This window comes from Uranotaenia lowii, chromosome 1 (assembly GCF_029784155.1).
Source record: "Uranotaenia lowii strain MFRU-FL chromosome 1, ASM2978415v1, whole genome shotgun sequence".
Classification (NCBI taxonomy): domain Eukaryota; kingdom Metazoa; phylum Arthropoda; class Insecta; order Diptera; family Culicidae; genus Uranotaenia; species Uranotaenia lowii.
In genome coordinates this window covers 207,304,735-207,317,514 of record NC_073691.1, presented here as the reverse complement: position 1 = coordinate 207,317,514, position 12,780 = coordinate 207,304,735, and the positions used below count along the sequence as shown (strand labels likewise).

Below are 12,780 nucleotides of genomic sequence, written 5' to 3'. Positions count from 1 at the left end.
GCTGATGGACAATGGATTTTCGGCGGTCGTAAAGTTCGATCGCGATCACCGTGTGGCGTCATCAATGAACATTGTTAGGCGTCGTCGTCGTCGTCATCATCGTCCGTCTCTCGGTGGGCGCGAGTGGTAGAGCACGTCGGTCGTTCGTTTGAATATTGTGTATTGTGTCTACCAGCTAGCATCAGGGATTTTACTACAATACACATCAGATTCAGTCGTCCGCCTATCGAGACCTATCGAGACGACTTCGGTCCAGCGGATAATTCAGATCTTCAGTAGCAGCTGAGGTGTGCAGTAGTGCGGAAGTATTTCCAGCATTGGAATTGTGTGGTCCCCGGGGAGGATTGATCAACGAGGATTCCAGGAGAGGTGATTCGCCGATTGGCAGTTTTCATTCGAAACGACAAGTGGAATTCCAAACTATTTTCCCCCTAAGAAAATAACTAGTGAAATTCAGTGAGCCGTTCTTCCAATGCATTAGTTTCATCGACGAAAAAAATGAATGCAAGTGTTCGTTAATCGAAGCAATTTAAGTAAAACTTAACAAAATAGCAAATATCCTTCGGGAAGGTGCAATTTTAAACGACACCCTATAATACGCGGTATTCTGGAAGCAATCATCAAAGTGAGTACCAAATCCACGCCCATGGTAGCGTTCGAAGAATTCAGTATGTTAAACTAATAATATGCTTGAGGGGGAGTGAATGACATATTATTATCGAAGTGAATTACGCAAATGGATAAGCGCGGTCAACACGTGCGAAAGGGCTTCGGAAGAGGTCAATCAGGAGGAGCTGTTCGAAGAATTCTAATAGAATAAAAGTTGTTTGGTGGCACAAGAAGACTGGGAGACTTTTGAAATTGATGGTTTAGATGATCAGAAGCTCCGCCCATCATTTCTGGCCAAAGTCTAGAAAATCCTTGATAAGTGGTTTCATTATAAGATTTTCTAAACGGTGCAACAACAAAAATGGAACATTGTGGCTTAGTGAAGAAGAAGAATTATTTCTGAATTTTTGTACTGGAAACGGAGACAGAAATTTGGAAATCTCTAAGATGGCGAACACATTGAAGGACTGTAACGGTTTGTTTGAGAAAGAATTATTGATATCTGATTTTAAAAAAAATCTCCTTTAATCATTCAAAAAACTCATACAATTATGTATTTCATACCAATTTTATACTAGGTAATAGGAATTTTAAAATATTCAAGACAATATATTTTTCGTTACTTAATTTATAGGCCTTTTCGGTGAAAAGCGATGTCCTTTTTAGTAACAACATCTTAAGATTATGACATTTTTCCAAATGGATAGAAAGTAAGAAGAAATCAAAGATGGTGGAAAAGAGCGGGTAGAATTTATTTAGAAGCATTATCATCACATACCGTCAACCGGGGCAACATGCAACAATTTTCAACTTCAATGGCTTCTAAAATCTTAATGCTTACAGATAATCATACCTCTTGAACATCAAAAGTTTTAAGGTTGATGGGACACCAAACTGACGTAGTTAGAAAATTATTGGTTTTACCAGTTCTTTTTAAATTAACAAAAACATGCGATTTTCACCCTACTAAGAAAAAGGGGTAATTTGCAACAAACTCAGTTATTAATGAAACATAAAATGAAAACGTTTGAAAATTTATAGTTTTTGATACATTTGTGATGTCATAACGCATAATGCACCAATTGCAGTAATTATTGGTTTTGTTCGAATTAAATTTTCCATTTTTTCTGTCAAAATTTTTTGAAGAAAAAAGTGTTAATCTGCTGCATACATTCAGGGGTAAAAAACACTACAAAATATTCTTTTAGCTAAAATCATGAAAATAATTCTTAGGTTGGATGAAATTGAAATGTTAACAGACGCATAATGCAAAACAATCACATCCCAGCATATGGAAACGCGACTTATGAGATTTAGTTCTGATTTGCATCTTGCCCCAGACAGCTAACTGAATTATAAAAATATTTGTTTAAAAAAATTTGGTGATTGTCCGAAAAATATTTATACACCAACAGTGTTGGTATAGGATAATGATAGCAATATAAAGTTTGTAGGTGAAATCATTAAGCCAATCCGTCATACTAGGTAAAGTTTTTCACGGCATTGAAAAATGTAAAAATTTGTACATTTATTGCTCGATTTTTTTAAATTTTTTATGACAATCAAAAACTATAAAAAACTCTTTCACGATGTTAACAACTATGTTATCATCAATTTGTTATCATTCAATGATAACTTCATTACAGTATATTGAAATTAAAATTGAATGAGTGTTGTGGTATACAAATGTTGCATCAAACCCTGCTTTTGCATGTTGCCCCGTTTGACGATACCAAATTTTGGTTTGCCATAAACTATTCTCAATTCTCTTCTATGAAACATAATATTTTTCGTTTATTTTTAACTCAAGAAGGTTTCGAAATGACATCAACTTAATAAAATCTTACTAGTTTACCTAATTTAAACATAATCGTGAACTTTATTGACTGACCCTGACCCACAATTCTAATGTGAAATCGAACGCGACAGTTTGCATAAAAGTATTAAGCGTCAGATTATATAATATATCCAATGCGTGTCAGTCAACAATGTCAATCTTAATTCCTTTTTTTTATTTGTTGCTCGCGAGCAAAATTGCTTGAATTCTCTTTTTCACTTAAGACTTAATGCAACCCTTTCCCGTAATGATCTCTTGCTCTAAATTGGTATATGACCTTCTTTAAACCCTCAGCGCGTGAGATCTATATATTATTTTTTTTTCTGTACAAAGACAAGTAACTCTACTGTACACTATGGTTATTTATTTGATTAGAATTAAATTTCAAACAAACATACTTCGTTTTTTTTATGTTTGATGATTGACGCAGATTAAAAATTCAAAAACCAAACTGTAGGGGAGAATGAAGATACTTGATCCCATTTTCCTATTTTCAACATATTTTTTTGGGAAAATTTAGCAACTCGCACCCTTTTACATTTTCTGACAGCGTGTAACTCCAAGTTTTTATGCTCCAAAAGTTAGAACGAACTTGAACTCATGGATGAACTAGAAGCATATTCGTGGGAGTAAAACAAATTCAATATTGTTTAAGTTAAGGGAGACTTGATCCTTTATTGGAGATCCTTTGTTCAGGAAGCCCTAACCCTTGGGGAAAAAAAACAAACAAGAACCCAAAATAGCATGTCATTCTTCTATTTTGGTCATGTTTGTTCTCATTTCACAATTTATAAGTGTCTGAAGAAGAAAATTTCATAACTTTGTCTCAAACCTAGTAACATTGCATACTTGAGGGCGCTTTTTTCTACGATTAAGAAAAAATCAATTGTTTCAGTCCTTTTTTCAGAAAATCATTGGCTAGTTATCGGATAAATATAAGTAATCACGATCTATTCAGAAGAAGAATATACCTTTTTGAGCTCTAAGAATCGAATGACCCATAATGAACATTTTAGAAAACTTTTCCCAAAAAATATAAAGTTTTCCATGGCTTTGAAAATATGGTTTATGAAGTTCATATTACTCTCTAACGATTGATATATTGGAATGAATATTTTTGATATTTTTTTTTTATGTAGGAAACATTTTAAAGTGATGAAAAAAGATCTTTTAGTCACATTGCGAAATTTGTCAATCAAAGTTCAATAACTCAAAAAGTTATTTTGTTAAAATAGTTTAGGCTTAAAGTATTGTTGTTTTGCCCATTTGGCACATTTTCTAGAACATTTGATGCTTGTAAGACATTCCAGTTTCGAGATAATCAAGGATCAAGGAATCAAGTATCCTCATTCTCCCCTAACACTCTTCCATTAGATGTTAAAGTTTCATACTCTTTACTGTTGCATCATTGCAGATTTAATCGATCTGTAGTAAGTAGAATGCTGAGACCAAGATAAAAGTGAGAAACACTAGGAAAACTCAAACAAAAGGTCCATATTTTTTGACTGTTATAAAAAATAACGTTTTACTTGAATGAAAGATACCTGATATGAAATATTTATAATTATCTACTTGATTTTAATAGTATATCTTGGACAAATGTTTTCAACATAACCTTTTTGTTTAGAACATTTAAAACAACCTTTTAAAAAGTCCTGGTTCGAAACATACCAGTAACTCATCCAAATGTTCTAGGATCTTACAAAAAAAAATAGGATGTTTATGTTAACCAATGAATTTTTCTGAGTACTCCCAGAAAAAAAATTCAAAAGACAAGAATCAGAAATTTCCTGAGACAGGTAAACAGGAAATATTAAAATATATTTGAAACACTCAGGCGAGTCTTGAAAAGTATTATTGTCACTTAGACCATTGGCCTTTCGGTTTTTACAAAGAATTTTATGAAATTCGGTAAGTTTATTTGAAAACTAAACAAAATATAAAGATGAAAAAGGGATTTTTTTTTAACAATTCAGAAGGGAATTTTTCCAATAAAAACATCTCACCAATTAAACTTATTAAAAAAATTTAATTGGTTACTCAAATAAACAGCATTCTGAAGCCTATGTTTTTTTTTTTATTTTCTAGATTATGACGTCCTGAACTCGAATTTTTGTCACATTATGACAGTCACCAGGTGATATGATGTCTATGAGTCTTAAAATGAAGTTGAGTTGAGTTTTATGTTAAATCAATTCTTAGTAACTGATGAACTAACAAATCTTCATGAAAAACCCGATTTTGAATTTGTTTGTTCTACTTCATTCAATAGAGGAATATTTTTTTGATGTAAATAAAAAAAAATTAAGCATTTTTCGGTGAGCGTAATGTGGGATCACTACTTTAAAATTTGTTTTCTGGCCTTTAGAAGCGTTCTTTTCGGTCTCTGAGCTTAATTTGGGATCACAACTTTAAAATGCGTTTTCTGGCCTTTAGAAGCGTTTTTTCGGCATTCTGAGCTTAATTTGGGATCACAGCTTTAAATGCGTTTTCTGGCGTTTTTCGTAATTCTGAGCTAAATTTGGGATCAAAACTTTAAAATGCGCTTTCTGGCCTTTACAAGTGTTTTTCGGCGGTTCTGAACTAAATTTTTTCTTTATTTGTAAATATATTATCACTAGTATGATTGAAATTACTGAAACAAAAAGGTTTTGTTTCATTATACAAACTTGTTAAATCTCACGGAAATGATTTGATGTTTGCTTCAAAAAATATAGAAAATTCAATTGGGTTAAAAATATTTAAAAATCGTTAAAATTCCGGTATTTAACAAATAGAAATCTTCTATAACTATTATCGCAGAAGATGAAAGTAGCTGCGGTCTTAAGCAAATTTGATAATTGGTTTAAAACCTTTATTTGAAATTTTTAAGGTTTTGTCAAAAAATGCAGAAATTTTTAATTTTTTTTACTTATTTTCAAAAGTTATTAAAAAAGTACCATTTTGTAGGAGAAAAAACTTATTCCATATTTTAATTCAGGGCACCCAAATCAATCATAATAAGTTCACAAAATCATTGAACCTTGGAAAAATGAGAATTGAGTGGCCTCGTGGAATTTATTAAAACTCTTGAATGTGAATGTGGAGTTGATCATTAAGAAGAACAAAAAAACTTTTTTTCATTGAGGCTAAAATTGGTTTCTTGAAGAATATTTCATATTACCATAACATTTATAATGAAATACTCGATTTTTTTTTATAATAAAACAATTAATTTTAACAAAGTATAGGGCACTAGGTTTTAGATTTTTTCGCTACTTCTATTGACTTATGTGAGTATTGAACATCTTCATATGGCTTCCAACTTGTTGATGTGTAAAATTAGAATTCGATGCATGAGTTTTGAGGTAAAAATGGTAGGTTTCAAATTCTGAACTTATTCAGTAACACTTCCTAATAAAATCTCCTTTCTTAAGGTAGGGGTTTTGTGTGTCAAGATTCAGGTTTCAAAACAGTAGAATCCATTGAATAGGTTTAGTGAATTGCAGTTCTAACTAAGCTTACAATAAAACATAAGTTTCAATTCGTGAAGGTCATATTTATAGCACTGATCATACGGACATGACACTTAGAACAAAAATTCAACCATTTTCTGTCTATTTTTTGTCAGAATTTGTAGGTTCGCAATACCGACGGCAGGTGGCGAACCTGGAAAAATTGACAAAAAATGCCCTGTAGGAAAAATGTACCTGTTTAGCCCGATTTTATTGTATTGATATTGATATTGATATTGATATTACTCAATTTTGAACACATTTTGGGATCAAGAAATTTTCGGTTACTATAGTAAACTCATTTATTGATCTGAGGATCTTACTTGAGTTTAACCTCTAAACATCCGCCATGTTCTAGACCCCCCGATGTTTTTTTTTCGTGAGTTTCGTCACATTAAATATGAATAGAGGAGACTCCATATAGGGTGGCCAAAATTGAACTATGTCTGGGACTTTGGGGGCTCAACCTTCCATTGATAGCTTAGGGCAGTGGTTTTCAAAATGGTCCCTACCGCCCCCTTGGGGGCGTTTAGAGCTTCGAGGGGGGCTGTCAGCTCAATTTTGAAATTTGGGGGGCGTTTAAAGGGCTCAGAAGGCGGTGAAGTCAAATAACAAAACAACGTTGATTTGAAATAACAACGAGTAAATCCGATGCAAACCAATGAAATTGCGTTACAGAATTAAACATTAGGTTTAAGACTAAAACATCTATAACTTTACAGAGCTGCGAGCAAATTTTTGTTACAGTATCTCATTTTTTTCCCTCATTTCTTATCTTTTCTAAAAACGTATTATAAAGATTTTTTTTAGTTGTCACAGTAGACGCTCTACATGTTGATCTTGTTTTGTAAGATTATTTTGCGTTATATAAAAAAGATTCATATTGGATGGCAATGCTTGATAATTTTTAAAATATATTGTCTCAAAAAAATTGCAAAACAGAAAAAAACCTTCAAACGATTTTTTTAAATTAATTATTAAAGGATTTTTTAGGTCAGATAATTTTGATTTGAAATTCATATTCGTTCATCTTCATTTCAATAATCGATTCGAAAATTTGCATTTTTCTTTCGGACGAAATAGTCTGTCTGTAAAAAGAACTCTAAAAATCTGAAAAATCACGAAATTTAGATTTAAATATGACGAACAGATGGCATTATACAATCAAAATCGACCATTTTCCCCGTACCTCTTTGGCTCTAAGGGCTTCATATAAATTTGAATGATTTTTAGTTAAGTCTTACAACAACATGAAGCCAAAAGCTTATGGTTTTTTTTCAACGATCCAGATTATCATTTTTAAAAAGATTTTCTAAAAATTTTCTCAGGGGGGGCGGTGATCTCGAAAATTTTACAAAAGGGGGCAGTCAGTGAAAAAAATATGAAAACCACTGGCTTAGGGTGCAAGACACAATATTTTATAAGGCGGCGACTCTGAAAAATTATGTTTAGAGGTCACACTGGTTGGATTTTTGGAAAAAAGTAATTTTTTCGATACTTTTTACTAATAACATTTTTAAATCTTGAAAAAGTATCAAACATAAGTCTCTTAATTTTTTTTTAATTTTCTTTATAATGTATGTTTTAAACTAAAAATTTATTGACTCTCAATTAGTATGTATAAGTTTTTAAATTATGCAATATGTATTATGAATTTTTGTAAAAGAAAATATTTACAATTCACAAAAAAGTTACTTTGGATTAAGACTTTCAATTAACATTGAATTCAAAAGACGTTATGATGTGCAACTTTGCAAAAGAAAGTGTATAGCTTTGACTTGTCATTTCAAAGTAATTCAAGTTTCACTGTGGGAAAAAGTCATAATTTTCCAATTTTTGTTAAGAATTGCTTTGAATTATGATTTGGATGAATTTCGAGCAACCTGAGTACCAAATAAACTCCTGATATCAATTTTTTTCATCTTTTTATCGATCCTTAAATCACCAGAAAGAACCATCCCAAGTTTCTAGATTTATTATTGATTGAAGGTCGTGTTACCCATACTTGGGTGACGGTTTGGCGAACGTGTTATGGCTAAAAATAAATAAATTTAAAATAAAAGTCTAGAAACTTGTCATGGTTCTTTCTGCTGATTCAAGGATTGATCATCTACAGGTCCGGACGGGATACCAGCTATCTTCTTGAAACGTTTCATGCAACACTTGCTGACTCCCATCAGACATATTTTTCGAGCTTCGCTGGACTTCGCAACCTTTCCCTCGCTCTGAAAACAAGCTTACATGTTCCCTGTTCACAAAAAGGGAAATAAGAAAGATGGGAACAACTACCGCGGAATATCAGCTCTTTGTTCGATAGCCAAACTGTTCGAATTGGTTGTTCTGGATCCGATTTTCTCGTCCTCAAAACAATACATTTCCAATGATCAGCACGGATTCCTGCCGAAACGATCCACGACAACAAATTTGCTGACTTTTACATCGTTCGTGCAAGATAGCTTCACCATGAAGTCACAAACTGACGCCATCTATACTGATCTGTCTGCTGCTTTCGATAAAGTAAATCACGATATTGCTATTGCTAAACTCGAACGCTTAGGATTCTGTGGTTCCCTACTGGACTGGTTTCGAAGCTATTTAACGGGACGAAGGTTATCTGTGCAAACTGGAAATAACTTTTCAAGACAATTCTCCGCTTGTTCAGGTGTGCCCCAGGGAAGCCACTTGGGACCGATAATTTTTGTCATCTATTTTAACGATGTTCTCACTCTATTGGACGGCCCAAAACTTGCGTATGCCGACGATCTCAAACTTTTCCACACCATCAATGGCCAAGACGATATCGATCTCTTGCAAAGGCAGTTCAACACCTTCGCTCACTGGTGTGACACCAACTGCTTGCCTCTGAACCACAGCAAATGTGCGGTCATTTCTTTTTCTCGCAAGCGGAACCCTCTTCACGCAGAGTACACTCTTGGGAACGAAATCATCGCCCGGGTGGACCATATCAACGATCCTAGACCACCGGCTGGAGTTTAAGACTCATACGAATTACATCGTCGATAAAGCGTCTAGAAGTCTTGGCTTCTTATTTCGCGTAACAAAGGAGTTTAAAGATGTGTACTGCCTCAAAAGTTTGTATTGCAGCATAGTTCGCTCAACGCTTGAATATGCATCTGCAGTTTGGTGAATAGAGGCTATCCAGCGGCGTTTCATACGGTATGCCCTGCGACACTTGAACTGGTTAGATCCGTTTCGTTTACCCAGTTACGAAAACCGTTGCCGCCTTATTGATTTAGACATGCTTCAAATTCGTCGTAACGCTGCATGTGCTCTAGTCGTAGCGGATCTCCTTGCGTCGAGGATTGACGCTCCTATGCTGCTGGAGGCTATTCCTCTCAGTGTGCGGCCCCGAGGATTAAGGAACCAAAATCTACAGCTCTATGTTCCCATCCGGCTGAATAACTACGGAGCCAACAGCGCTCTTATTGGAATTTTGAGAACTTTCAACCGCTTCGCCGAGTACTTCGACTTCGACGCTTCAAGGACTACTTTCCGAAGAAAAATTTTAATGGTTTCGAGAACTTTGTAGATTTAACTAGTTTTTAACTCATTATTTTATTAAGTTATCATTAGGATCAACATGTGGTCCGTTGATGTTTTTACAAATAAAAGTCAAAGCTATACACTTTCTTCTGTAAAGCTGCACTTCATAAAGTTGCGCATCTTTTGAATCAAATGTCGATTGAAAATATTAATCCAAAGTACACTTTATACGTGACACATGTTTGATACTTGTTCAAGATCTGAGAATTTTGTTTGAAAAAAAATGTCGTGGAAATGGCCTTTTTTAAAAAATTGAACCAGCGCCACCTCTAAACATTATTTTTCCAAGTCGATGCCTTACAAAAGTTTGTTTTTTCACCCTAAGTAATCATTTGAAGGTTGAGCCCCCTGAATCTCATACATAGTGCAATTCCCAAGTAACATTAAAAGTTTCATAGAACGCTACTAGATGAAGTTTTGGTTTTATAAGGAGCTTAAAGAGTCTAATAAAACTATCGGTGCTACTTGGGTTTTGGGCCACCTTATCATCACAATTCAACGCACTTGAAAAGGGAGAATCTCCATTAAAATGTGACAAAATTTTCTGAAATGCCAATTTGTTTTTTTTTTTAATAAACCAGAGCAACTTATGCTACAATTTAAAAACAAAGTAACATACTTATGTACTGATCTACTTTTTCAATACATCTCAAATCTAATACCAGAAATGTTCTAGAATCAATCTACCTGGAGAAATCAGACTTAAAATGTGCTTCACTTTTTTTTTTGCAATAATTAAAAATCGAACTATGCACCCGCTTCCCGTTTCATAATAATCGACACTTTCGTTGTCGACCGAACGAACAATTCGCTGTTGTAAAACATTCCAAGCACCATTTGGCTACGCTATGTTCTTGAATGAGCTCAGGCTGAGTAGCTACCTACCTTTACCTAGGTACCCGGACAATTAACAATTTGTATTTGCCGACGAGATTGGGTTGCAAGATTCGCGGCGCATCAGCAAGAACAGTAAGTTGTAATTTGAAGCCTGCTAGCAGTCAATGCAGTCTAAACTGAAAACACCTCCCGCGCGTCGTCAGCAAACTTCCGACAAGCAAACGCTCAATCTGGACGTTTGTATATTGGTCGATTGAGTGCTGCTGTCGCAATTCGTCGTTTGTTGATCGGCCTCATGTCACCACACCACACCAACCGGGGTTCTGAATGACGTGACGTGCAGGAGAGTGCGGAGACGTAGACGACGTAGACGACGACGGGTCATCAAACACCTTAAACCATAGTAATGTAGCAGATGTAATTGCGACCCTCAACTTGAAGCGACACACGTTCTGCGAAAACGATAAGAGATACACGCCCAAGCCCAACGACGGGGTGGATCTCATCGACAACGTCCGCCCTGATCGGCCACAAACCTGTTTGTTTGTTCTTGACCTTTGGCACGCCGAAGCATATGCTTTCTTTCGGATCGGGAATGTGATCATGAGAGATTTTCAATTATTATATATCGTTTCCGATTTCCCTCGACAAACTCGTACATATCGTACAATTAACCACCCGACCGGACCTTTTCTGGACGTACTCAATCAAGCGGACGGACACCGGACAAGCTGTGGTTTAAATCAATTTCAGAATACCTGCAGCAGGACTTGTCACTACTAAGCTGGACTGAGTCACTCGAAGCCGTGCGTTGTGTATAACCTTTTTGAATAATGACTGATATTGGCAGCGCGGTGCGAAACAATCAAGCGGCCGATCGCAAAGTGGAAAGAACAAATTACACGTTCGAGATCAACTCCACTCGACTCTTATCGGGAGTTTTGTTTTATTTTTAAACGTAAGCATGTAAGACGGATGCGTATGGTTATAAATAAGTTGACCAGAAAAAATTAACGTCGAAGGATCTTTCTCTAAAGAAATGAGCGACGACGATCACGGCTAAGTGCCGGTTCGCGTTGTTGCCGGTCGTTTAAGTTCTTCTGTCGTGGCCGGCGGCGTCAAGATCACCCATTTCTGACATACCATCCAACCTACCAACAAGACGGGGGCACGGCTAAAGAAAGAACGAGCCCTTGAATTCTGGAACCGGCCGCAATTGCCCTGTAACCTAGAAACCGACTGCGCCAACATATTTATTCTCTCGATGCAACTCATTCGAATTGCATGTGCAAATACCGTGCCCCACGTTTTGCAGGTCGTCTCTCGTCGTGCCTTCGGGGTTTGCGCACGGGCTAGTTCAGGGTGACAGATTGACGACGACGATCGAGGAGTGATTTATGCTTGCGGTTTGTGAGCTGTCCCTAGACAGTTTAGCTATCTTCGCGCCCTGCAGAAAAGCACATCCTTGAGCTTTCCTCCGTTGCGTTGTCGGTTCTGTTCTGTGGCAACCAAGCCGAGCGCATCTGTCCACAAAATAAAACATTCTCGACAGAAACTCGTCACAAACTGTTGAACCTTTGATAGGGGAGAAGGACGCTCGTTAACCCTTTGGAGATCCTACAGTTTCCAAGTTGTTCAATTTTGTTTGAAAAATAATGTTTAAAAATTCATAAGCAAAATTAAATCCTTAGACGTTCAGGGGTTAAACACTTTTTGCCAGGGTCTTCCGAACCACATCCAGACTTGACCCCGGAGGGCAACGATGAAAACATGATGTTGAACGTTTTGCGATTAATTAACATTTTATGATTGGTTGCGGTGCGTTTTAAAAGATGTTCTTAGGTTGAACGTGGCTTACAGCTGTGCTGTAAGCCATTACACACCCTCTGTGATATGAAGACACTCATAATGGATAAATTGCTTAGCAAGACTAGTTACTCTTGACGTGGAGATATCTTTCTTCCGCTCATGATTCCTTTTTTGGGTCCATCGAAGCACGAACTTGAGCTCAGCGAAGGTTTTCAAGATAACGAAAAGAAATGTATGCATAAGCGAGAAAATATTTACTAAAAGAAAGTTTTTCAATAAAAGTGTCATCATTTTTTGGTTTCGAAATATCCTCAGAAAAAAGCAAGACTTGTTTGTCTTATTCAATAAGAAAAAAAATCAGGAATGTCTTGAGCAGAACATTCTAAAATAGTTTGCTTTTGTAAGTACCGTCTTGTGTTCTCCAGTATTAGGTCAATGGACTTAGCTCAGTCCTAAAACCTCTAGCTTTAGGCGGCTAGAGCTTAGCTTCTCTAGCTAGCTGAGCCAGCTTACCTGGCTGGCAAGCAGTGATGTCAACCTTCCAGATTTTTTCTGGATCTTCCAGACTTTTTGGACTATTGCCAGACATTTTTTCAGGATTCCAGACTTCCAGACTTTTGACATTTCTTC

At 35.9% G+C, this 12,780-nt stretch overlaps 1 protein-coding gene across 1 annotated transcript in view; it reads left to right on the top strand.

Moving 5' to 3' along the window:
* Positions 1-215: 215 nt before the first annotated feature.
* The window catches only part of LOC129745364 (delta(9)-fatty-acid desaturase fat-7-like), a 59,275-nt gene continuing 46,710 nt past the window's right edge, over positions 216-12,780 (top strand). Inside the window, exon 1 of the mRNA XM_055738393.1 lies at positions 216-625. The gene's annotated coding sequence lies outside the window, so the exon portion shown is untranslated. The remainder of the gene's footprint in view (positions 626-12,780) is intronic.